General features: G+C 45.1%; 1 long non-coding RNA gene across 2 annotated transcripts; it reads left to right on the plus strand.

Moving 5' to 3' along the window:
- Nucleotides 1-2809: 2809 nt before the first annotated feature.
- LOC140003412 (uncharacterized) lies at nt 2810-14364 on the plus strand. Of its 2 annotated transcripts, XR_011811968.1 has the most exons (4): nt 2810-4189; nt 7315-7434; nt 10110-10824; nt 13076-14364. It is a non-coding gene; the product is annotated as an uncharacterized lncRNA (long non-coding RNA). The 2 variants fall into 2 exon arrangements; XR_011811967.1 differs by lacking the exon at nt 13076-14364 and having other exon boundaries at nt 10110-11757.
- The last annotated feature ends 7812 nt before the right edge of the window (nt 14365-22176 follow it).

Genomic DNA, 22176 nt, shown 5'->3' on the forward strand with positions numbered 1-22176 from the left:
GTATGTACTACAGGAGCTCAGGTCTGACGGTGCTTCATGTCCTCACAGCCATTTGCTTTGTGAGAGGAGGACCTGACATTTGTGAGCCTTTGGGAAGGTGCAGATGACGTCCAAACGGAGGGGGATGAAGGATTAGAGGTGATGGAGAGGCACAGTCAGAAGGTGCTGAGACATAATGAGTTTTCCATTGCTCTCATGCCTCCTGTGGCACTTTAGCTCAAACCAGCCTGGTTAACCCTTGGTGGCAGGTGGTCTGAATGTGGCCCTTGGTGCTGAGCCGCAGGCACCGGTACCATTAACCCATACCATTGACAGCTGTCTCCTTTTCAAAGGCCTGGCTGAAATCTGACTTGCTTGCTGGAAGGCAGCTGGAGTGATCTCTGGTCAGATGTGGAGAGGGGGAGTCAAGAGGCCAGAGCTCTCCTCTCAGCTCAGCCCCTGACTCATTGCTTGGCAGAGAAGGAGGCATTATCTAATATCGGTTTGCTAAGGAATAAGGCAGCCAGTAATACTATATCTGCCTGCCTGCCGATGCCAAACCTTATGTATGTAATGGCCCTTCTAAGCTGCTTTTCTCCTTGCATTTATCTCTTTCTGAAAATAAATAAATAAATAAATAAATAAATAAATAAATAAATAAATAAATAATCCGCTGTGGCACCCTTCGCAAACAGCCAACTGGCTGAGCAGAGCAGCCTGCCAGGCAGGGTTTCTGGTACGTTAGCACATGTACATGCATATAGAATTTCTCTTTTCCTCATGTTTCCTTTTTCTTTCAATTTATTGCACTTACATGTCTTGCTTAGATGGAAACTGCCCCAGAGTTAGCAGTATTTCTACCCCCTGCATGTGCAGAGCCTTCACCACATGCCATTTGGTTATAGCCTCGAGGTCCTGCTATAATGTCCTAAACAATAAGTTCTCCACCTTCAGGCAAACTAGCTGAAAATCTGTAGATGAAAGCTGCTTTAGTCATTCATCAGGCTGATGAGATCTCAGCTTTTATTTTGTTATAGTGTAAATCTGCTGCTTAGTTTTCTAGTCTCTCTGAAAACTACTGAATCATAAAATGCTTGTAGCAAATGCCATCTTGCCTGTCACCAGAATAATACATTAAATGGCTTATCAACTCCAGGAGACGACTACAATACCTTCGAGATGATTTGGATGTATAGTTAGGGAACAAAATATGTTGACAGCTTTAGAATTGTCTTGATCAGTAGATTTTATTTTGTATTTTACTATAGTATCCAGTAGTACCTGGGGAGGAAAGAGAAGACCACTAAATTTCTGCAAATCTAGCTTATTCCTGGGGAAAACCATAGAAGAAAAGTGGAGTTTAAATGTAAAATGAAGGACTCTTCTTGAAAGGGCAGAACTGTGAGGTTTGACTATCCTCAGCAGGAGTATTGCCATTTAATTATTAGGAGTGGTGAGTCCATATTAACCTTTACGGAAAGGTACTATAGACCATAATAAAATTGAATATTTTTCTATAGCTTTTTGTTATCGCTGTGTCAAATTTAATAAAAATTTATTAATAAAGAAATTCCATTAGAATGACTAAAAAATTACTGGAAAGGATCATTTGCTATTAAATAGTGTAGATTCATAGAGTGATTATTATTGGACCATATAAAAGCGTGTATGACTTTTTCCTTCTGCATACAGCTGGAAAATGTAGTTACAGATAAACCTCGAAGGGCCCTGGCTGATGTTGCTGTGCCTGAAATGAGTGCCCCTGGGCAGCTCTCCATCACTGCCTTCCTACACGTGGCGTGCCTCGAGTGGGGCCAGGAGCTGCCCCAGACCAACCCAGCTGGAACACAAGGCACATGCAAATCTTGTCTGGAGTGAGGTAGCCCCAGAGACCCTCCAGGTCATCTGTGGGTTTCATGCTGAAGTGGTCCCACCAGAGCCAGCTGTCTGGCTTGCTTTCCCTGGATGTGTAGGTCAGGATGGCTCACCAGCACCCTGGAGAAGGTGCCCCTTTGCATTCTCCTGCCACTCCAGTTCTGCACCTTTCTGCAGAAATTCTGCTGGCGTGAGGCATCTCTGCAGGCAGATCATCCAGGGTTTCTCTCCTGGTCTGTCCTCAGTAACTCAGGGGAGGTGGGAATTTGGGGAGGCTTAGGGAAAATCACGTCATGCTGGAAAAACAGAAAAACAGGTCACTCTTGGTGAGCTGAGCTGTGGTAGGTGGCCCGCTGGGAGGAGAAAGGGCTTAGCTCAGATTTAGCAAACGAGGGTTTTGGAGATCCCCTCCTGAGCAAGTGGCCAGATGCAAACTGCTCTTTTTTTTATGAGCGTGATAAATTCTCTCCACTTTGCAAGGGCTAAAAAGGCGACTTTGCAGCTTGTGAGCTGGGAGAGATGCCTTGCCCTGGGACTTCTGCTGCTTAAACTGGTGGCGCTTTAATAAACTTCATCTGCTGCAGTGGACACGCCGCTGTCTCCCTAACAGGAAAAGCTCATGTATGAACAGTGTTGTTATAATAAATTAAGACTAGTGGGAAAGGCCGTGGAAGTTAGCCATAAATCTGGTGGTAAGCGCCAGCGAGCAGCAGGGGCTCTGCTGTACATCGTTAATAAAGATGTTGGAGAGGCACAGCAGCGTGTTGCTGGGGATATTGTTACTCGGGTCTCCACCACAGCAGAGCTGGGGTTTGATACGCAGCGAGACAATCAGTCAAAACCTCTCCGCTATCGTCAAATGAGCCAGGTTGCTCTCGGTAAAAGCTGCTGGTGGCAGCAAGGTTATTGTTTCATTTTTATGTTAAAAAAAAAAAAAGAAAAAGTGTCCAGCTTGATTTTTCAACATACTGCAAATTCCTCAGAAAATTCCGCAGCTTGTTGAACAGTGCTGTGAAGACTGTTTTGCATTATTTGCACCAAAATTGAAGCGAAGTTTTCAGCTGTTTAGATCACTGGCCTTGGCTTTGTGCACACAGTCTTCAGCATGACAGGCCTCTGGCTAGCATTAATGCCAGCACAATGCAGATTATTAAAGAGGGAGAATAAAGAGGTGAGAGGAGGGTATTTTAGTGCAAGAGGATTAAATCTGGTTTTGAGTAAGGTCTGTGGATCAATCAGGCTATTTTCTCACCGCTTTGATAGTTCAAAACAACCTAGATAAATAATTTTAGAGCATTGTAGTTTTCCCTGATGGCTACCCAAATTTCTGGAATAACTGTGTTCTCCCTGTGTGAGTGCAGGATGCTCTGAGGCCCATGGGCAGACTCTGAGGGGCACGGCAGGTGTCTTGCTCATGTTGGCACCTAGAAATTGAAATGTTTTTCTCGCTAGACCTCAGGTAGAAGATTGAATCCATCTGGGCATGGAGGATGGGGAATGAGGATCTGAAAGTGCACAGCAGCGGAGCAGGAAGGGGACCAGCTCTGCAGCTGGGGCTATCCCGGATTCATCCCCTGTGAGTCAAGAGCAGGGAGACTTTACAGGCAGAGCCCTGGAGAATGCAAGCATTTGTGGACTGTGGTGAGAAATAGAATGCAAATTAAATTTTGAAGTAAGCATTTAGCTAAAATTAGCGCCCATGGGCCTGATGTTCTGTGTAGGCTGTGACAGGAGACATGGCTAATTGCAAGTGAGTTTCCACCCCACTTGATTATTGTTGTGACACACAGATCATTAACATGATGGTCTAAACATGAAACAAATTGTTTAAATATTAAACTGTCAAGCCTTTCCTCTGATCTCTAAATCACTACCTAAAATAGGGGGGATGTGTGTGTAAAAAATGAGTTTCGGGCTCTGCCACCGTCTGATACCGTGTTGCTCCCTGTCAGCGTGGCGACTGCTGCCAGAAGGCTGCGAAATGGTGTTTTCCATCATCTGCTTTGTTTGCAGATATATTTAATAACTGGTCACCTTCCACAAGCTCTCATGAAGACACAGAGGCTGCTGCCTCCTGCGTGCCTCCCTCTGGCCTGGCTCTCCAGCACAACTGACCCTAGCCGTGACTTAGGGCATTTGGAGCAAGGGAGATGAAGAAAGAGGCCATCTGCCAAACTCTGGCCCCTTCTGCAGTGGTTCCAGGTGGGAGTCATTGAACAGTGAACAACTGCAGTGTCCTACTGTCCATCCTGTGCCGAGCTACAGCTGGTCCTGCAGGAGCTGGGTGGCTTGGAAGAGCCCCAGGAGCAGCTACAGGCAACTTCTCTGCTCCCAGGTAAGAAGCCTCCTTTTGTCACAGACCTGCAAGATCCACAGGTTTGCAGGATGCCCTAATTGCCAGCTCTTACACTTTCAGAAACACCGGCCTTCAGGTGGAGGAAGGCGACCACAGACAGCCCTCATGATGCAAGAAGGGTGTTGGTGCATGTGGGCGAGGCCTACACCATTTTCTCATTTTCCTGCTCCTTAGGCCACAGGACAACACAAACATCCCCCAGACGCTCCAGGTGCAGTAACACTAGACTGGGTGTGGACTAGATGATCTTTCAAGGTCCCTTCCAATCCCCAACATTCTGTGATTCTGTAATACACTTCCCAGAGAGGAAGAATTTGTTTGTGTCCAAGCACCTCACCTCTTTGAGGGTCTCCCCAACACCATTTCTCCATGAAACAACCTGTGTTCAACATCAGCTTCCAGAAAACATAGGATAAAATGAGTGTAAGAGCACTGAACTTCCATCATTTACAGTTCTGACCAGCTGAATTTTATATCTCAAATAGCTGTTCTGCCATGCAAAAAGTGTTAAACATAAGACAGCAGAAGAGACAGAAAAGAAACTGTTTAGCAGGAGCACAATGCTGTTGGGAGAAAAATACAAGCACATTAATGACATTCAACCAAAGGGTTATCAAAGGCAATGAGACTAGGGCACTTATTTGGGAAACTATTTATTCAAGGAGGAGAGTCTAACAGGTTTGGATTCATGGCTTCCTTCCTGCGTAATACATGAGAGTGCAGGAAGCCAGCTCTTGAATTCACAGGTCATAACCTTATCTGCTGAAGAGCTTGAGGAGGATCAATTTGAAATGAGTCCTAGCACTCTTCTGCTTTTCCCCAAGAGCACAGGAAAATTAATACACCACTGAAGTTTCTCTCTGTCTCAAACTAGAAAATACACATTTGTGCTGATAATTACTTTGACAGCCATCACATGTGCGTGTTGTAAAGGATCAGCACAGACGCAGTTTCCAATGTGACGATAGCCTGTGGTAATAGCTACTACTAGGAGGAAGCTAATTAGAATGCATTACACAGACAGTCCCTACAGTTCACTGTTCCTTAAGAAAATTTGCATTTGGAAAGAGAGCCTTATTTTTAATATACATGGACAGTGTTGCCTGCAGATGTCTATTGTGCTACACCGGATCCATTTGTACCAAAGCATTCTCTGCAGTATCTCACCACATATAGCAGCTTTCTTTAGCACAGCAACAAAACTCAGAAAAAGCTTTGTCCTAGTTCTCCTTATAGACAAGCACGTACAAAAATATCAAGCAATATTTAGCAGGAACAAAGATTTTAGAGGTAACCTAAGGAATTTTGTCCAATACTACTTTTTCAGAGTTCTCTCAAAGGCTACCTGCTGGCAACGTAATATGCAGAATAATGAAGTGAGGATAAGTAAATCTGTTTCTCACACACACATTCCAAAACTAGATTCAGAATGAGTTGAAGCTTTTGAATAGTACTTTGATTTCTAAGTCATGTAAGTATTTGCAATTTTACCCAGTATCAAGTTGCACATGCAAACAGACGAGTTTCAAGCAGCACGAACATACTCAAAATTCTTCTGTGCTGGAGGTATTAATCCACATACGGGCATTCAATTACTATCAGAGCAAACTGTTCAACTGCACTAGAATCAGATAAAAATATGCAAAGCAGGTAGCTTGAGGCTCATTTATACTACAATTCTTTTAGCTGTTTGAAGAGACTTTGTAATGTCAGTATACTCCCACCTGAGTATATTTTTTGTTGTGAGCATAATAAAGTGGCCTTCTCATATGCGAGAGCTGGATCTGAATATATTCACTTCAAGGATGCAGGGCTTTTTATCTTAAGATAAAAATGACCAAATAAGAAAAATAACCTAATTATTAGTTTTTTTAAGAACTTATGGAACTTATAGAGTGAGAATCTGTGAAAAATAAATGAAAACCTGGATTCTACTTCTCTTGTTTTCTCCTGCTCATCATTTACCCTTTCTTTCTAGCTCTTCCCCCCACCTCCATACTATCGTTCTTGCTATCCTTATCAGCATAATTGGTTTTGTTGGCCTCCAGCTCAAAGGCCTGCCACCCCATCACTGTTTTAGTTTGTCAGATGCAGGGGGGAGATTTAGGATAGAATCCCATCTTTTGGGAGCCTATGGAGATGCATAGAAAAAAAAAAAAAAAGTAGATAAGAACAGTAAGTCTATAAATCTTCACATCTATAAATCTTAAAATGGATTACTGATGACAGTGACTCTTTAATGGAAAGAGTGACAGTCCATGTAGACGAAAGGCAGTGTAATTCATGGAGGCTATTAAATTTGAGAGGCCTTTTCATTCTCATTTGTCTTTCAATGTTATGTGTCGATTTCTGGGAGATTATTCTCTGGGGAGATATGTGCCCTACTCAGCCAGGCCTGAAAACTGCCTGTGTTTGTCTGGCATTGACCACAGTGGGTAATGTATTTGCTTCTCCTGCATCAGGGGCAACAACCCCCAGCACTTTCGGGGGCTGTGGTAGGGCACCCATCTGCCCTGTCCTGCCCTGCTCATGATGTTTGAGACCCTGCTGGTTGCACCCACTGAGCTTTTAGGGTGAAAAGGGGCAAAAAACCCATCACAGGGCAGCAGGACACACACAAAAACTTCTCCACATCTGCTGATCATCTGTGATGCAGCTGTCCCCAGACAGCCCCTTCATGGCATGGCACAAAAATCACAGGACAGGGGTCACCTCCATGGCACGGGACCCGTTTCTGGGGCTGTTTTCTGGGAGCTCCTCAGCTGGCATTTTGCAATGGGACTGAGGTCTGGGATGAGACTTCGAGGCACTACTGACCACCAAAATCAGTCTGTGGTTTTTAAATGCTCATACATAAGAGCGCAGGGTAGCGAGTGGGCTCTGGGGGGATTTGCATCTCAAAGCTCTCCCTTTGCCAAGGTTGCATTCCCTTATTTTGATCACGGATTACGAAGCTACCGTGCAACAGGTTCCCATGGGAAAATAAAGAGCAGCTGAGTTTCATCAGGAAACAAGTTGCTGCTTTGAATCCAAAGAGGCCAGGAATGGGATAGTTTCACTCCACGGCACAGGAGGATTTACTGTAACACAATCACTCTATGCAGGTGATTGACTGTTACTGCTGCCTGCGAGAGCCTGAAATCTGTTGCCTTTGCGTTCTTGCTGCTGGTACAATTGTTCATTCACGGGCTGAGACGCTCCTGGTGCATCCAATTCTGCCCTGGGTAAGTGGATGCGATCCCCATCAAAATCAATTGACTGAAGTCAGGCCCCACATCTCCAGCTGCTGAGGGGAGGCAACGAGATGGGCACTGGTGCAGAAAGTCACTTAGCGCTCCCAGCTGCTTTATGGCAACGGACGCTGGGAGAGGAGAAGCAGAGACACGAGCAGGGCCCTGCATTGCCTGGGAGTCCTGGGGATGTGGGTGGGAAGGAACCTGGAAGGGGGAGCTGCTCCTTGACCATGTGTTGAAAATGCCTTTTTGATTCTGGAGGAAATTACATGCTATTTGTTTACTTATTTATACAGCTAAAAAGATTGAGGACTGCAGGGCTCTGGATTCACACGCTGTCACTACAGCCAGGTGCTCCAGTGCTCTAAATTCCTCCCTAGCTGCAATTAGCCCCAGGCTGGCCAAACCTGCTCCTTCCTAGGTCCCTACCTATGAAGCCCAGGTCAGCAGTGGTGACCTAAAATCGTTGCCTTTCCCCCTACAGAGCGGGTGCGTTGGCCTCACGCTCCACACCACTGCCTAGAAACTTTGTCACAACACCCCGCTGCGTTTTGGCAGCCGTGCTGTTGTTTTGGGGATGAGTCACAGGAGACTGAGCTATCTGGTCCCAAAGGCTCAGTTTCGGTGCTGAGTCACTGGCAAGGCGGTGTGGGCAGCCTGGGGCTGCGTTTGTGCTGTGCCTCCTGTTTGACAAAGGACTTTAGCTTATTTTTTGCCCGTCTAAAAGGTCATGCATCCATAGGCCTCCATTTGCTGATGTTTCTCCTGCACATCCAGCCAAGGATGGGGTGGCTGGTTCATGGTCCTCGCTGGGTAACATGAGGGCTTCGTCACGGTACATCACCCTCATGCTCATTGGGGCTTCTTCCAGCCTGGATCTGACTCCAAGGCAGACTCCATTTACTTATTTATTTATTTATTTATTTTCAAATAAAACCAATATTGTTATTGTTATTATGTATTATTTATGCTGTGGAAAACACTGAGACGAAGAAGTAGGAAAAACTTAGCTCATTCTTTCTAGAATCTGAGAGCAGCTGAAAGACAAAGAATATAGAATTAAAAAAAAAAAAAAAAGCTCAGCTAATTTTGGAACGTTTCATCTTCACAAGATCCTCTCATTTCATAGCTAATTCTTTATAAACCGTTATTCCTTTTGTTGCAAGTTTGGTATCATTTTACATTATGCCAAGTTCAATGATAGAAAGAAAGGGAGAGATGGTTTGAATTATTCCCCATCCCCCTATCCCACAAGTAAAACTTGGGTTTGAAGATCACTTTTTAATATGCAAGAATCCAGCCAAGGACGCCCTTGCTAATCTTTCAAAATGCAGCATTGTGCTCCTTCAAAGTATTAAAAGCTGCTTGGGTTTTGATGGAACGTGTAACCCTGTATTAAACTTCTAATGGCTAACGAGACAGGACTTGGTTATGAGGGCTAAAATATAGAAAATATAAATCAGCAGCCTGGAATGAACACTCATCCTCTTTTACTTTCATTAAATCCATTTTAAACTAACTTTACCATTTATCTTTCATGAGATTTTCATTACTTTCCTATCCATTGAGGACAAGCTGGAGCAGTCAGTTTTATCGTTCATTTGTCTAATCTTCCCTTCACTATTCAAGCATCTGAGCGTGATATTTTGCTGCCAGCCCAAGCTAGTGTTTTAGTGTGCGCTGACCCTGCTCCTCCTCCTGTAACACGCTGTACTGGCAAGGGGAAGGACAGAATATGCACCTTTAAAACAAAAATACTCCCTTCCAGTCTCATTCTAAGCTGGAGCAAAGAATGGAAATGATTATAGTGGATTTTGTTCATCCTGTTTCCCCCTAGAAAGTTGCTTTGAGTTATATTGGGCTTGCCTTGTGCAAACAAAGTAGCGAGGTTTGATTCAGTAATGCCAGGGGGATTTCTGGCTTTGGCTAAACTATAAATCTCTAATTTTGTTAATGCACACGTATGGAATCCCCAACAGCCGTGGCTCCTGGCACCTAGAAAACAGCTGAAGGACAATAACAGGGTTTATGTAAGTTACTTATTTGTGTGGAGGCTACACTGTAGCTCTGCTGGAAATAATGGTAATTCTCCAGTAATTTACATCAGTGAAATGATGTTATTCCCCAATTGCTCTGCAGTTAGCTTGTGCCACTGCTACAGCCCAGGAATGGAGCAGGTAGGATATGTTGTTAAAGCAATCAGCGCACTTCTGAAGGTCTTCCTTATGGCCACCAGCCCCCGAAGAGTCTCTCTGCTTAAGGAAGAGATGAAGCAGGTGGTAGCAGGGAGGATCCAGAAGTATTTTTCAGGACAAAGCTCAGTGTTATTGATGGGGTTGCATGAATGGGAGCCTTACCCCAAAGGGAGAAGTGGTGGTGTACAGAGAAAGAGCTGTAAATTGGCCAGGTGAACAATGATCTGCATCCAGCCCTGGTGTGTGGATGGCCTCCAGCCATCACCCTTCCTTGCTCAGGCCTGGCTGCAGAAATCAGGCACTGAAAATGCTGGAGAAGTCTTCCCAAGTCTTATCAAAAAATAAAAATACCTATGTTAGAATGGACAAGGGAAGGCAAGGTGCATAGGCTGTTCCTTACCAGAAGGGCTGGGTAGAAAGTGAAGATTTATTATGTGCTTCTTTAAGGGGTTTTATTATATTTTTTTTCAGGGATCAGATGAACGTGACTGCTAATGGGAAAAACCCAGCGCCCACAACAAAGGCATGCGGATGTCAGGAGCTGCCCTTCAGCCTGGTGGGGGGGAAACTTACAGTGATTGATCCCTTCATCCTGGTAAAAGCGTGGAAAGAAGGCAGAGGCTGGATGTGCTGCAGAGTTATTAGCAGCAGTAATTCCCTCCCTGCCGCTGCTGTCAGCTCCCTCTGCAGCAACCAGCCACCGGAGCCGAGCAGGGAGAGGCTGAGCGGTGCCATGTGGCACGAACACATGTCAAGTCCCAAGCCCTGGGGACAGAAACTGGGACAGGGAGCTCCCAGCAGGAACCTCGGCAGCTTCTTACAGCCACTGCTGGGTGCTGGAGCCTCCCCTACCTATTAACAGACAAAAATAGGGCCACAAGGCTGTGACGGGGACAGATGATGCTGCTCCTCTGAAATCAGATGTGTATGGCTGGGGTGTTGCATGGTTTCTGCCTCAACAGCTGGATTGCATCCTCATTCTTACTGCTCACTAATGTTCCGAAATTAGCTGCGCCGAGCTCTTGCACATTTAATTTAAGGTTTTTAATTCTCCTTATAGACAGTCGCACCCAGTAGTGCATCGCATGAGGAGGTGTCGGGCTGGTTTCCATACAGACCTGCAGTGCTAGATGCTGAGGAAGAAAGTGGGGAGGAAAGGCTTGATCCTCTCAGCAACACCACCCAGGTAAATGGGGCCCGTGCCACTTTGCAGGCTGTTCAACAAGGAATAAATCACTGTGTTTTCAGGCTTGGCAGCTTGTTTCTCATAATTCCTTGAGAGACAGTAATTAAATATCACTGCATTAGTACCAATATGTCCCAAGCAGAGAACAAACTCATACTCATAATTATGTAGCCATCACATTAAACAAACGAGCTGCTCATTAAAAATAGATGCAAAAGATTCAATTAGATCTGGTGCTGTATTAAGAATCTGATGACATGCTGGCTTTATTTCCATTGGTTCTAGCAATAACGAAACAGCTTTTTGCAGTGACCCAAGAGGAATATGTTTCTTTTTTAAATACCCATTTCCTTCCTAATCTTAAAACTACTGTTAAGCACCTTTTCCTTTAAGTGAAGAGAGAAAAACAAAAACAAAAACAAAAAAAAAAAAAGGAGCTTTATTGTTTTCTAGCATTCCAGCTGCGTTTGGAGGCATAAAAGGGCGAGGGAGCCCAATCTTTATTCTGCGTGCTACCTCTAATATAATTCAGGACAATGTAATAAAGAATCAAATCCCTTTAAGGATGATTACTGAACACACAGAATTTCTTCTAGCTGTTATCTGCCCCTCCTTCACATGCTCGGAGCACCAGAGGAGCCGGGGCGATGCGGTGCTGGTGATGGGAGCGTTGCCTTCGGTGTGTGCTCCCCGGCCAGCTGGGCACTGCCTGCCCAGTCTCAGAGGGCTTCAGCATCGCCTCAAGCTTAGCAAGTGGTTTTGTTCTCCCAGCCTGGTCTCGTTTAACCCCCCTGCCTGTGGCCCTGCCCCACGTGTTTTGGAAGCAAGTTGCCTTTTGCCAGCACACCAGGATTATGCTTGCTCTGTCTCTGCTCTCCTTCCTCCTGAAGTGCTGCCCAGGGGACGGGGCTGTAAATTGCATTCCAGTTCTGTCTTAATCCATCACCTGGACCAAGCAGGAGAGTCCTAGCAAACACTGAGACAAAATCAGCTTTGCTTTTCCCCTGAATCTCTCACCTAGTGCGCAATACACTGTCAACTTTTAATTAAGTGTAGGCAGATTATCCAGATTCAAATGGACTGTGCTACACCAAAAATAAAGCATTTTTATTCCTGTCTTTGACCTTTTTCTACATCATAACTCCAGTTTATACTAAGATTAATATAGAAAATAAAACACTTATTTTCACAATCTGATTTAACTCTGGTTTTGTTCAACTGTGCTTTACTTTATTTGAGTTAGTTCCGCTCCCTCTCCCGGGTCTGGATAATCATGAGTTGACTGAATATAGCGTGGAGAGACATATTAAAATTTATACTTATAAAATAGCCTGATGCAGCGTCTGCTGTAGATGGCAAAATAGATCGGATTGATTGGGCATTTGTCTCCGAAACAGAGGGTGGTTTTGATGTATGTGCATAATTTGTAAGTGAATTTGCTTCTCCCTAGAACTGCTGCGTTTGATGCTGCATAATTAAGAATTTCATCACCAGACTGAAAAGTGCCCTTCAGTTTGTACTGGGGCTTGATTTCATGAAGAAATCACCTTCTGGACACAATGAACTTGGAAACCCCAAGAATCCCAGCTGCTCTGGGATATTTGATATGATGGGAATTTAAAGGACTGGGGGTTTATGGGTGATATCGTTATAATGACTGATTTCTTGACTCCACCTTGCAAGTCAATATATTCTAGCAAAGGGCACTAGCATGAAAAGTTGTCCACCTAATACGCTAATCTGCAAGAGACATGAAAAAGGGAATATTTCAGGTATCTTTACAGTCAAATTTCAGCTCTTGCTGCTGTATCCAGCCTATAGATGGCTGTGAAATCTCTTCTTCGCAAGGTGCATTATAGAGTGAGGAATAACTTTGCAGTGCCTCCAGTGCAGAAGAGGAGATGGTGATGGGGACGTGAGCCTGCTTCTCCAGTCTGGTGCTTGCTGTGTTTTCACGTTCTCATGAAGACACAGATTCCTTCAGAAGAGTAACAGATGTTGGCTTTGTGTGCAGCGCATACAAACCTGTGTCTTCAGGAGGAGAACTGCAGGCTAGAAAGCAGAGCACTGGCAGTTGCTGCTGCTGTCTCTGCCGAAACTTGCAGAACGTATGTTTTTTCCACTTTTGCCCACATACTTTTCCCTAGCCAGCTCATTTCCCTTTTAAAAGACATTCTTTTCCTTTTCTTTTTTATTTTTTTTTTCCAAATGAGTAACAGTTTCTTATGTGCCATTTTACTGTCATCTCCAGGAAGGAGCAAGGAGTTGCCACGAGTGGAAGGAATTTGTCTGTGCATTTCTTCTGCTAAAGGGAAAACTGTGACCGTCCACAGGCAAGCTGCTGTTAGCATTTCCCTTTGCATGACTCTGTTCTGAAAGCTCTTGACTGAAGAAAAAAAAATATGCAAAAGGTTAGGTTTTCTTTACACTTATAGAGCCTTTCATCCCCCAATGACTGAATTTATTTCATCCATAAAACAAGAGTCTCAAAGGATCCCACTTGTCTGTACATGGGATGGGTTGATTTGTATTCTGCTGCTGTTTTCTGTAAGATAACAAATACAGGAGGAGAACATCAATCCTGATATTTTTTTTTTCTTTCTTTATCTACCCTCCCATTCTCTGTTGTGCCACGACTGCTAATAGCATTCTGTTTTAGTGGTGGTTGTAATGAGATACGGATGCTGAATATTGTCTTTTTGTACCTGTTGCACACATACAGATGCTGACTGCAGGCTTCCCTCCTCCTCTCCTGCTTCTGTCTGAGCTGAATTCATTTACCTCAAAATTACAGATCTGTAGTTGTAAACCCACCGGGTCAGGGAGATACTTGGAAGAAAGATGTAGTCCACTCACCCCTCCTGTATACTCATACGTTATTATCACTCCCTTGCCTCTCTTCTTTTTTTTTTTTTTTTGAAAATGAGGGACAAATACTCCATCCTTCGGCTTCAGTTTCACATCATTCACTACAGTCATTGTGTGTAACTAAGTTTAATTATTTATAAAGGTGAGACTTTCTGTACTTGTAATAAATTTCTATACTCATAAAAAGCTGGGGATTCATAATACCCAGAGCTAAATTATTTATCAGCCAGAAAGATTGTGGGAGCCATAGTGCCAGGGTGCTTCTGAAGACCTGAGCTGCCCAGAAGGGTCATCTCCTTTGGGCAGAGCAGGGATTTGACCTTGCTCTTTCTACTCCCTTGAGCTTTCCAGACAGAGGAAAGTGTTTGGCATTATTCAAGCCCAGGCTTTGAAAATTATGCATTTGCTAGAAAAAAATACAGTATGGAGACATGATTTGAAACCTAGGAACCAGATATCTGTTCCTCATACATCAAATGGGAAGAGCAAAGGTGCCCATCAGAGATGCTTGTGAAGGGCAGCACTGTCTGCAGTCACTCGTGTTTTGCCCAGAAATACAACAATACAACTTCACCCGTGTGGAGAAAAAAGGAAGGAAGGAAGGAAGGAAGGAAGGAAGGAAGGAAGGAAGGAAGGAAGGAAGGAAGGAAGGAAGGAAGGAAGGAAGGAAGGAAGGAAGGAAACAGACAGAAGAAGGAGAAGAAAAAAAAAATCCACTTGTCAGAGCTATTAGATGAACCTCAAAGCACATTCATAACTCTGTTGTTCACCAGCAGCAGGGCTTCAGGAAAAAAATCTCCATAGCAGCCAGCAGCACAGGTGATATAGTGCAGAGAATCAAGGGCAGGAAGTCATCCCCAGATTTGTATTTTTGTAAGTAACTGAGAATTTCAGTTTATTTTCAAGACAAAAGAACTGAGCAGGGAAAAAAAAAAAAAAAAATTGTTGCTCCTTCCATCATGAAATACATACTGTGGCAGAATGCTGCATGCCTTGTGTCAAAGGATCCATAGTATTGATTTCTTGAAATGAAAAATAAGTTTAAGGTGGAGTGCTTGAAAAAAAAAAATCAATAAAATTTAAAGTGACTGAATAGAACTATCAATTGTAATGACAGCAGTCAAAAAGCCTTATCCACTTCCATAACATTTTGGTGTCTGGACCTTTATTTTCATTACATTTGTCATTGACAGAACTCTGACCTTACCTTACCAAGCTGTCTGAAATTAGATTAAAATTAGTTTGGCCGAAAAATGCCTCTTTTCATTCCTCACAATGTTTGTAAGCAAAAAATGGAAAACAGAGCAGAAGTGCAAATGTCTGCAGTGTAAATCGGGATGCTACAACCTGGCCATCTGGGAATAAAATCTGAAAATACATCCTGAGATTTAAGAAACAGACTCAGCTTTCAGAAGCTACCACCCAAACCACCTCCCAGGCTGCCAGACCAGAACTTGAGAACGTGGGGCTCTTACAAACCCTTCTTCATTGTTTTTGCCCTTTATCCCCACAAGAACTGAATTATCAGCAATCAATAAACAAACAGCCCACATGTGTCTGAGGGCAGTTTCCCCCTGTCCGCCTGACTCGTGACTTTCATCTCAGCCTTGCCCATCTCCACCATCATCACCATCATTATGGTGGGGCTAGTGGGAGGACACGAGGCTCATGCCAGCCTCAGGACCCCAGTGCCCTGCCCAGTATAGATATTAAGAGTGCACAGGGTAATGCTGGGGAAAGGTATATGTGGGAAGATGGGGTTGAAGGAAACACTTTGCTCTTAGAGGGTGTCAGGTTTGTGCTGCAGCTCCGGTTAATGCGTAGGAATTCATTATTCACTGTTATAAACCATCTTATCTCACTGTACATCATGTAAACAGAGGCATCCTTTTCCACACAGGATGCTCCCTGCACAAGATACCACCGTAACCCCTGCATGACCAAGGCAGTGGCTTTTTTTGGTGCCTCAGGGATGAGCAGAGGCCCGGTAAGACCAGCAGGTCTGCCTGCTGCCTGCTCCTGAGCCCTGCTCCTTTCCTTGCCTCTTCCTTTGCTTTGTGGCCTGGCTGTGCCATCTGCTCCGAGCAGCCCTGCAGCCTGCTGCACCTTCCCCACCCATCATCTGCAGCCTTTCCCAAGCAGAAATCAACATTCCCCCCTCAAGCAAGCTCTCCTGCTCTGCAGCGAGCTGAACAACCACCGAGAAAATCCATGGTGATATCTAACCCGGTGTCATCAGAGCAGTGCCCCTCTGCCTCCAGGCAGCGAGAGCCCAGGATGGACAGTGCCCATCGCCTGGCTTGGCCATCCCCAGACACCTCCTTGCTGCTGGCAGCCCGAGAGGCAGCAGAAATGTGGTTTCTGGCTGACCTTCTGGAGGCTGCTGGGGCTCTGTTGTTTAGATACTGCCTTGCACACCTACAGCAGCCTGAGATGGTTGAACAGCCGGGGTGTTGATATCGCTGGTTTGCACCCTTACCAAAACCTTATTATTTCTTTCAGTTTCCCCGCCTGTCTGTCCACACTGACCTGCTGCTACTTGTCTTCTCCCAGGGGAGAGGCGATGTGTTTTTGTTCTCTAGCAGCACGTAGGAGAGCGAGGCCTGAGCTGCTTGTGACCACCAGAAAAGTCATTCCCAGCAGTGAGGACGAGAAACCTCTGCAAACCCAGCATAGTCCTGGCCTGTCCTTGAGCTTCTTGCAAAGAGCCAGTCCTTAAGTCTCCCTGATGCCCAGGTAGTGCATCTTGAAGCTGCTGGCCACCAGAAGGTGAAGCAGGACGGTGTCTTTCAGGGTAAAGCACCCTGGCCACCCCGATACTCTGCATTCAACAGTGAGGCCCATGCCCAGGGCTGAGGTCCATGTGCACGGCAATGTTGCTGATGTGGGATGCATCAGATGCTTTTGTCTGGGCTCTCATCAGAGGCTTCGTGTCTGCCGGTATCTGGAGGTTGAGTCCTCCTCTCGTGGAGAGTTTTGGCCTCTCTTGCTCCAAGTGATGACATTGCAGCATACTCAGCTGATGGGAAGAGCTCTCTGGAAATATTGCTTTGTATTAAAACTAAAAAATCAAGGCTCTAAATAAGAAGCTCAGTGGCAAGTGATTTTATCTTTCTTAAAGCCTTTTGAACTTTTGAAAGCTCCAAGTGCTTGATTTACTTCGGGGTCCAGATGCCAGCTCAGGCTGATTATTTTCGAGACCTGTTCTCTCGTCCCAGGTCACTGAGTTTTGCACTTGATCTTCAAGAGCACCTTGGCTTCCACTGCTGGGCTCCTTCGGGAAAGTACGAGCCTGCGCTCAGCTCCAAGGAAAGCAAGTCCAGCCTCCCCCAAAGCACTGGAGTTGATTTACAGGAAAAGGGCCAATTTTTCCTTTATCACTTCTACTGTTGCAGAGAGATGAATTCTCCATGGCATAATAGCGGAACAAAAATAGATTGCTTTTGTAATACACTATACAACAGGCTGGAATGCATCAGCCTTTTTTCCTCAACTCTTCTTTGACAAATGGAACTTTATCTAACTGACTTTACCACATCGTTCTCCTTCTCACTTTTTCTCCCCTTTCCCAAAGTCCCTCAGGAGCCCAAACAGTGCTGCCTGCGGTAGCAGAATTGTTAGGGCCATGCATATTTTTCTGACATGGACATGTACCTGATTTACCAGTTGCTAGTGCTGCAACCAGAGCTGTGCAGAGTGGCTCAGCGAGGTTGCGAACACTTTCTTGCTGGCTGGAAGGACAGAGGTTTCCATTTGCAGCTACTGACGAGCAGCAGTGGTAGGATGACTGGGCTTGGGTCAGGTACCGGCCAGGTTTCTGTTTATATGGGGCTGGTTTTGTTTTCACAGATGACTCACAGTCATTTTTTTGCACTGCATTCCTGTTCTGTTCAGTTTTGAAGCAAGAACAGCATTAGGGAAATGCCCTTGTCTACAGAAAACCTTCTAATTAAAACAACTGCTTGGCTGTGTGCAGCTGAAGGTAAACAACTCTGAAGGGAGCATTTGCTTTATCAGTACGTAGAGAAAAAGCAATAAGAGATCACAATCTGTCTAAAAATGGATGTCAAAGTGAAATCCCTATTTTGCTTCATCCACAAAATGTAAAACCTTTAAAAAAAATTATGCTTTTTGTCAAATGCATTTCAGCATTGGGGGAAAAAAATGTTTCCTTCAACCAGGGTGAAACATCCCCTTCCACCTGAGGGCTTTGCAGCTTCACCCTTCCCCAGCACCTCAGCAAGGTGTTTCTTTAAAAGAAGGATGTCAAATGAGACTAGCAAGGAAAGCAGTTCCTCCATATACTGCATATATTGTGATTCTGTCATATTTTCACCCCCTTTTTTTCATTTTCCTTTTTATTATTATTTTTTATTTTGGTTTATTTCCTTTGCACAATGACAAATGCTTGTGGATGCTCCAATGGCTGCGGGGCTGCTAGCCCAAACACCAGTGACAGCCCAAATCTGTGCCCAGAACCCATCAGGGTCCCCGTGGTGGCACACAGGGCTTGCAGTGGCACACCAGGGACATTGCCCCAATTGGGCACAGACACGCAGAGCTGCTAGTGGGGAACTGCTCGCATTCAAGACCGAAAAGCCACAAACCAAAGCATCTGATGGCTTTTGGCACCGCCGCGGGGAACCCCTGCTCCGACTCATTCTGTCGAGCACCAAAAGGGCCCGTGCCGCGAGCTACGGCCCCATCAGGCGCTCTGGGTGAGGATGCCAGATTTCGGGTGCGGGGAGTGGGCTGCAGATGGCAGGCACAGTTTGTGAGCTCACTTCTCTACCCTGGGGCCCGCTGGGCAGGATTGATTGTGCCGCTCAGAAAGCGGCATTAGCAGATGTTATTGATGTGGGACCGGCGTTATCCACAGCCCGTGCTGTCGATGTAGAGAAATACCACAGATGGCATCGTTTTTTAAAACCCCTCTGCCAAAATCTTTTAAAACAAAACTTGCCATTTCTGCTCGCATTGATCCTCCCTCCCTGCTATTGATTTTCGCTTTTTCCCATTACCGATGCGAGGAGGGGGAGCGCCCTTTGCAAGCCGACTGGCTGAGGGAAGGAAATAATTCCCAGAAATCCTGTTAATGGTGGGGGGAAACTTGTTTTGCTCGGATTCTGATTTTGTTTTTGCTCTGCTCTTACTGCTCTATTTAACATCAAAATAACAGGGATGTTAGACTGGCTACCAAGTCCCCAGGTGGCCATAAGGAGAACTTGGTGCTGTATTTATGTGACGGCGGCACCATAAAAAAGGATCAGTAAATGCTTCAAGCAGAGAGCTCAGCCCTATCGCCTGATATGAACTGGAGCTGAGGAGGGATTTTGGAGCCTGAGAGATGCATTTTCAGGAAGCTGAGGAGGAAGGAGGCTGCTGGATAAGGACCTGGAAGTCTCAGCCTTCCTTCTGCAAAGGGGCCTGAGGTGAGTTTGACATGTTGCAGTGGCTTTCATCTCCACATTGCAACTTCTCTTCTGCCTTACTGAGAACTCACTGCAGAAAATCAAGCATGGCTTCATCCTTCCAGGAAGCGAGTCAGTCCTAAAGGAGCATCCTTAAGGTGGAGTTGTACCTGCAGAGCTTTTCAGCAACAGAGCTGACCTGTGCCCAACTGCTGAGCTGGAGCAGCTCACTCCCAGCCTGGATGTCCCAGTGCAGCCAAGGAGGCCGTGACCTGCCACGAGGTGGGATTTGGGGTACAGAGGGTATAAACAGCCAGACCCTGGCAGTCATTACCAGAGCTACCATCACAGAAGTTGTGATTGCAGCCACCCCTGCCGTCTGTGCCAGGAGGAGGACGCAGCACCCCATGGGCTCTCGCCACCCCAGCATGTGTATCTAGAGGAAAGCCAGGCCAGAAATACAAAAACAGACCTTGACCTTTCCAGGAAAGTGTTGCAACCCTGAGTCCTGCCCCTAACTGGTACCAAACACTTTTTTTCAGCTTTGCAAACAGTGACAACACCATGCTAATGCAGAGTGCAGAACAGGGATAGGTTCACCCCTGCCACATGGCTGCAGGGTCTGAATTTGGCCCTTGGAATCTCTCTTCTATGGGAAGCTGAATTACAGAGAAATCTGTGCTGCCTTTTGTACCAATTTGTGCTCACTGGGATGTTTGCTGGCTAGATCAACCAAAAGAAAGCCATGGTACCTTCTGTGGGATGCTGCTTAGTATTGAATTTGGCCTACCAGATCAAAAGACATTCACTTTTAACTAATTGGTAACTGTTCAATGCTTGATCAAGGATCAGGGTGGTACCCCTCTGGTAGCAATGTTTGCATGTGAGCTGTCCTGGAGCAAGCAGGGTCTGTGCTGAGGAAAACCCATGGGATGTACTACACCACATCCCTCTGGCCCCACTGTCCCTGCAGCAAAAGCCCTGGTGGGGCTCAGCACCAGCTCAGGACAGCTGGAGGGAACACGGAGGAGAATCAGCCACAGATTTGTTTTCAGAGCCATTACATTTACGAGAACAGACCTCTTCTTGCAATGTATTCACGTGAAGTTTTGTGTCAAGCAGCAGATAATGGAAATCATCCTGGTGCCCATTACTTTGGTGGCAGCTTACCTTGAATGCAGCATTCAGTCCTGGGCACATCATTACCAGGCAAAAATAGAGAAGCCGGAGACAATTCAAAGAGCAGCTAAAATGATTTTGGAGTTGAAAAGATTGATTTATGAGGAAAGATGATGAACTAAATATATATAGCTTCACTGAGTAATGACTAGGGTTATGGTTACTATGTTCAGGCATACAGAAAAGAATTGTTGTGTGTGTACAAAAATGTGATGCTAAGGGGAGCACGATAGAAAAGGCAGAAGCAGAAGTCTGAGCTCAGTAACAGGACAAAATCTCTGTGAAATAGTCTCCTAAAAGGCATGGAAAAAAACTCCCATCTTCATATGGGCATTTAAGAGAAAACAGGGGAAAATGTAGAAAGTGGTTATTTATCCAATTGCTTTTTAATCAATCTATAAGCCAGAAAAGTAAACAAACAAACAAATAAATAAATAAAGACATTCATTTTCCCTGACTTCAGTGTTCCTTAAAAATACCAACAACTATGGTGGAGGAGAAGCTTCACACTACGTATCTCTCAATGAGATCTGGATTTTGTAATCTTGGCAATTCTCAGAACCCTACAAATACTCCCTCACACTGGGGACAACATTTCCAACCCAGTCGGTCTGTGGTTTTGGGGGTTCCTTTTGTTTATTGCACACCGCAGAACCCGGAGGACGTGGGCGAGGCGTCCTTGGGCGTGGGGCTCAGCCTGCTCCGGCTGCTGCTGGAGCTGCCCCCTGCCAACACCTCTTCGCCAGGCCCAGGACCCTTGCGAGGCAATAGGCATGGAGAAACCCAAGTCCCATCCCATCCCTTAGCCCTCTGAGCCAAATTTCCCAGTAGGTTTGCAGAAATGCTCGCCTAGCCCTGGTAAGGGAGAATTAAGTAGAAGAGAGAATGATAACTGGAAGAAGTGGACAAAATAGACAAAATCCCTTTTTCTTCTGTCCACTGGGATTCTCCAAAGCCCTGGAGAATATGCAGGGTGAGTGCTTTTGGAGTTTGAAGGGATTCCAACATCCCCAAATGGTTTAGCTTGAGAAACTGATGTTGGAGGCCGTGGTCAAGGGCCGCCATGCACAAAGATCCTTGTTGATGTGGTGTCCAGCTGAGAATTTCATGAGGAAAATCTGCACCCTTAAAATTAGCTAACCAGCAGAATGGCTAAGGAAGTAGTTGGCTAATTTGGATTGCAGCAATGCTGGCACTTCGCACTGCCATGCCTGTTGAAGTAACAGCATGGAACATTAAGTGATATAAGTGAATGTGCTATTAAAGAACTGAAGGGCTATTTTTTTCTAGATGTCATTTAAAAAAAATAAAAATTGCCTCATTTAAACTCATCCTAAAGCTGTTAAAACAATTTTACACATTGCTGTTTACTTTTGAAGTATGTTGAGACCTTATCTTATTTCCTCCTACCACTGTTCAAGGCTAATCAGAATATATTAATGCCTTTACAGTAAGAAAATCTATTTTCCATTGCAATAAAGCAGCAAATGAACTTCGAGATTTCTACATATTCTGATTACCAAAGACCTGTTCTTTTTCTTGTCCAAAGGCTAAGAAAAGAAGAAAAAGAAAGAGAAGCGAGATGCTGTATGACACAGGCACCTATTCGTGGAAGAGAATTACAAAAAAGCTTAATGGTTAAACAGTGGGAGTTGAAAGCAAACCTAAAATGACTCATGCTGTCCTGAATAAGGAGTATTTCCAAAATCTGGCCATCAGCATGCTGGTGAAGCATTTTCCCTCCCTAAAACCAGCTCTGTTTCCCAAAGGGGAAAAATACCTGCTCGGTAATAAAAACATGGGCTATCTGCTCTCAGTGCACCGGCTCAGGGACACGAGAGGTGAGCGATCCTGCATCAGCCATGCTCCCCCTGTGCTGAAAAGCATCCCCCCA

Source organism: Anas platyrhynchos, chromosome 11, assembly GCF_047663525.1.
Source record: "Anas platyrhynchos isolate ZD024472 breed Pekin duck chromosome 11, IASCAAS_PekinDuck_T2T, whole genome shotgun sequence".
NCBI classification, from domain to species: Eukaryota; Metazoa; Chordata; class Aves; order Anseriformes; family Anatidae; genus Anas; species Anas platyrhynchos.